The following is a 4,910-nucleotide window of genomic DNA, read 5'->3' on the forward strand; positions in this document are numbered from 1 at the left end:
ATAAGAATATCAGTAAAGTTGACATTATTCTTCTAATTGTATTCAAACAACACGAACAATCTAGTCCTTTTAGGGAATATGCAGACTAACTGATTTACCCGAGTTTCATCATCATCATGCAAACAAATCAATGTCGGTCTGGAAATTGTGTATCCTAATCTGAATCCCCAAAATCCGATTCAGAATCCGGTAAAAATGGTCTGGTCCTGATGAAATGGGTTTTTTTGGGTAGAACAACTTGGATAATGGACATTCTACTGTATTTCTTTGTAAAAAAAAGGTTCCACTTGCAAACCGCGCAAACAACTCAATCTATGTCCATTGGACATTCTATCCAGTGTTCGATTTGAGTAAACTTAAATCAATTACATTATCTCTCGATCGACTGGTTATGTAACTAATCCGACTCAAATCATTGTGAGTCGATTCAAACAGTTTATGATCAAGTCAGAATCGAATCAAATCGAGTCCCAAACCAATCAAATCTGATTCGAATCCTTATCAAATCTTTAAGCAACCCGTAGACGTTGCGAACTTGTACGCGCGAACAATTTGACAACCAGGCATTGCCTATGTAAAGGAAAGGAAAGGAAGATATACACTGTTTTCAGGGCCAATTCGTCGGCATCAAGCTGCTCTTTGTTGGTAGTAGGCAGTCAATTGCACGCGCACGGTTTTTGTTTGGCATCGTTAGGAAACACTTTGGGCTTGTTAAGTTTAACTTTGCCATTATCGGTCGCAACATTGACGCGACGAGAAAAGGTCGCGTTGTTGTCGCGTCAATGTTGCGACCGATAATGGCAAAGTTAAACTTAACAAGCCCAAAGTGTTTCCTAACGATGCCAAACAAAAACCGTGCGCGTGCAATTGACTGCCTACTACCAACAAAAAACAGCTTGATGCCGACGAATTGGCCCTGAAAACAGTGTAAGAGGAAATCTTCCTTTCCTTTCCTTAACATAGGCAATGCCAGGTTGTCAAATTGTTCGCGCGTACAAGTTCGCAACGTCTACGGGTTGCTTTAGAATCCGTCAAATGGGACCCAAATCTTTAGAATCCGTCTAGGGATCGAATCTTCGGATCTTCCGAATCTGGATTCTGCCAACACTAGTTGGTTGGATTCCGGTTGAGAAAAAAGCTTTCTATACTTCCTACTTAAGTGTATATTTCCCGATTTCTCGGTTCGTTGCCGCAAAATCGGTAGTGAAATTCAATGTGAACATTTTAACAGTTTGGTGTTTCATCGCTCACTATGAAGCGTTTTTTGCATCGTTATTAAAAGCATAGTAAAATTTTCCTTGTCGTAAATGGGGCGGACAATGGCATGTCATTGCGGAACAGGCAACATCACACCGTAAGTCAGGCAGTGCATCTTGACTAAAATTTAATTATTAGACTTGTAGTAGTTACAACGAATGATATCAGAAAAAGTTTTTTTCTATAGATTAGTCAGCCATTCATGAAATCTATATTTTTCCTTTTGATTCTAGTGCAGCATCAATTTGATTGCGTGTGGGAAGTGCTTCCCCTTTGAACAATATTCTACGAAATTTGGTTACGTCATGCAAGGAACGAGAAAAATCGAGAACAGTTGTGTAAAGTGTGGTAAGTAACAATGCAGTTTTACCGTCGTTAATCTTGAAATTGAGAGACTAATGGCCGAAATGTTCAAAATCTCTATAAGTTTCAGCTAAATGAATGTTTCTCAAGATAATCTCACGATCACAGATTATGAAAATCAGATTGTTCGATTGTGTAAAAATTATTGAACAGTGTCAAATGTGAAATCATTAATCTTTTCACGCATATATGTATTGAATGAGCAAAAACAATTTGAGGTGTCCGGTTAGAATGCGTTTTATAATGTTTTTGAGAATGATCCGTCTTGCGTTTCTTTAACACGTTAAGCACTACGTCGGTCCCGTGGGGCCGACAGCGTTCTTTCCCGTGTGGTGGATATACGGTATCCATAACTCGTGGTCACCTTGTATCAACGCATACTGCGTGAAACCACTCGCGGTCTCGGACTTATCAAAGCGGAGGGTTTGTCATCGTGTACAACTTGAACTTAGATGAAAACTCAGAAGTTTTTAACTTACTGGATGCGCGACGGGCATTACGACCACGTCCGATCAGTGTCCACCGAATAGTCCCTTTGTCTATTCGGCATCGATTTATTTATACTGTTTCTTAAGGCTAGTTTACAGGTGGTTTAATAAGTGTTGGTAATGAGGCTGACCTACTTTACAAAAGTTGTTTATCGGTTCTATAAATGCTGGTTTGATAATTTTGGTGTTTTTAATCATGGTTAGGTTATTGACGTCGATCGCGCAAACGTTTTTGCGCGCATCGTTCCCTGTCTGTTTCATAACATCCGGCCCGCCGTGGGTCATGCTTACTTGGCTCAAATGCCCGAACCTGTTGGTTCCCTGTTTTTCATGCACCGGCTTGCCGTGGGTCATATTACTTAGGTGCAATGCTCGCGCACCATCGTGTCGCAACTTGCTTGCGCTGTATCGCTGGGTGCGTCGATCTATCAATTTGCCTAGATTGCAGTTTGGGGTATTTAGTTGTTGTTTCTGAGTTGAGGGTTTATCGAAATGTGTTTTGTTTGTTTTCTGGCGGTGTCACCTGATCTAGTTGTTTTCGATACTTAGTTCATAACATTTGATTATGGAATGGAGAGTTCATTGTGCTTTCCACGCTCAGCAAAACACGGTACTTCAGTGGTGGTGGATTTTAAGCCGTATAGCATAGGCATGCTACACCCGTATGCCGGCGTCGGCTCGCTCGGACCAACAGAGCCGGATGGGTATTGACACAGGCGCTTCGGGACCGACAGCGTAGTAAGTTTTTCAATAGCATACCTTAGGTCCCGCATTATTAGAATCATTTGTTTGAGAGTCTGACCGTATTTTCATTTCCCTGTTTTGCCTTGTTTTGTTTCGTCGAGACATGATTGAACATGAATGTACTGCCTCGCTCGCCGTCGATGGTTTGCTACGAATCGCCGGCAGAACGGTAAGGAGTGCAAATTACGCGTAGCACTTAACGTGTTAATTAGAGTATGTATACAATCATTCGTTACAGCATATTTGCGTGTAGTTTTAATAATACAAATAAGACTGACTAATCGTGAGTAGTTTTTGTTTTGATCCTTTGAATACTATGATAACTAATGTTGATATAAATGCGTGATCCTATTTCAGAATTGTTTCCGATACGGTTGTTCCTCTGATTGCCAGTGATGAAATCGATTGTGTTAAGTATGGTGAGTATTATGAATTTTAAGAATTTCTTAGAATTTAAATTTATTATTGAAAAAAGTCCTTATCTTACGAACATCGTTTCAACCCTTTGATTATCGAAACTCTCATTGTTCAACTTAATTTAAATTGTATTGTAAAAAAACATTATGTTTGGTTGATCTGTTAAAAATAGTAAAAAAAAAGAATTTGTGTCCATATGGTTCCATAAGTCTGCTGAGTTGCTCAGGATTTTTATGAATGGTTTCTTCGGTTCGTCTATCCAATGTATAGCATTTTTACCATTTTGATTTTCTTTTTTAATGTTTTAAATGAATAGAAATTGTATTCGATTGTTGATGGGTGAATCGGTCAAGCTCTATTAGGCTTTCCTCGCGCCTCCCATGCGTCATGGGCCCCTCCATTCAATAATTCTCATTAGTTTATATTTTCAATGGATGTTGATTAATGTGTCGTTTGTCTGAACTTATAGGCGAAAGTAGTATACCTGTTATTTTCTTTATTTTTAATACAGTAAATTAATGGATGTAAACGTCGTTTTATTTTTCAGATTCAAATTACGGTGTTTGAAATTGGATGCAGATTTAATCAATCGTTAGTGCATAATCTTTCTTTTCTGTGCAATTAAGTTCAATGAAGAGAATTCAGCGAACGTGGGGGCTCAATAAGAGTTAGTTCTTCCAGTCAGAGATCAGATAAGTATTTTATTGAACCTTTTTGAGCTTATAACTATTCCTGTTGATGAGATGATGACAAGAGAAATGACGCTAAAAAATGAGTAGTGGAACTTTGCCATCCTTTTATTTTATAATAATTAAAAATTCACTTTTCTTTGTCGGTTTATGTTAAACTGTATTATATTTATTAGTTATAGAAAAGTCTTCATCATTAGTTCCCATTTATAGTCTTGCACAAAAGTCTTCCATGATATGTATTCTTCGTAATTTCATTCTGGAGCATATTTAATTATCTTATACCGTTGATGGACCATATTTGGTGCTGTTGAGGAAATTGTGTATACAAAGTTGAATAACAAAAACAATGTTCGGGCAAATGATTCTGTGTTTTGCACAGTGATAGCCTTACTATCATAGAATTTTACTAAAATAAATGAAAAATCACGAAGATTACTATTTCTTCAAATTACACAAACTCTTTGTGTGGCACATCATGTTTCTATTTTGGCGCCTGGTTTTTGTAATGTGCCTTACTTGGCGCACTTAAAACAAAATGGATGTATTTCATTACATTCAACTGCTTTATTCAACAATATTCAATGATCAGCTTGAAATGATAGAAATACATTTCAACAGCAATCAAATAGTCAATTTAGCATTTTTTGCAGCGGACTTAGCTTTTGAAACTTTGACCTACAGAGACTTTCTTTGCTTCACGAGCTGCATTCGTTTTGGCGCGAATTTGTTCCTCTTTTTGTTTTTTGTAGCTTAACGAACAGAAGTGCCTCTCCGTGCCATGTTCCTTACATAAAATATGTTGCCGCAAAAGGTGCTCGGTCTCCGTGACATCTCCCTTACATACAAAATGTGGCCGCAAAAGGTGCTCGGTCTGGGAAAGATGATTCTTTAGAAAGATCAGGTGCGGTCCAGTTCAGTGAGGTGAAGTGAGCGTGTGCGGTGATTCTTC

General features: G+C 38.3%; 1 long non-coding RNA gene across 1 annotated transcript; it reads left to right on the top strand.

Moving 5' to 3' along the window:
• Positions 1 to 1,490: 1,490 nt before the first annotated feature.
• LOC131269820 (uncharacterized) lies at positions 1,491 to 4,027 on the top strand. The gene is made up of 3 exons (XR_009179019.1): positions 1,491 to 1,605; positions 3,210 to 3,271; positions 3,817 to 4,027. It is a non-coding gene; the product is annotated as an uncharacterized LOC131269820 (long non-coding RNA).
• The last annotated feature ends 883 nt before the right edge of the window (positions 4,028 to 4,910 follow it).

This window comes from Anopheles coustani, assembly GCF_943734705.1.
Source record: "Anopheles coustani chromosome X unlocalized genomic scaffold, idAnoCousDA_361_x.2 X_unloc_1, whole genome shotgun sequence".
Lineage (NCBI taxonomy): Eukaryota > Metazoa > Arthropoda > Insecta > Diptera > Culicidae > Anopheles > Anopheles coustani.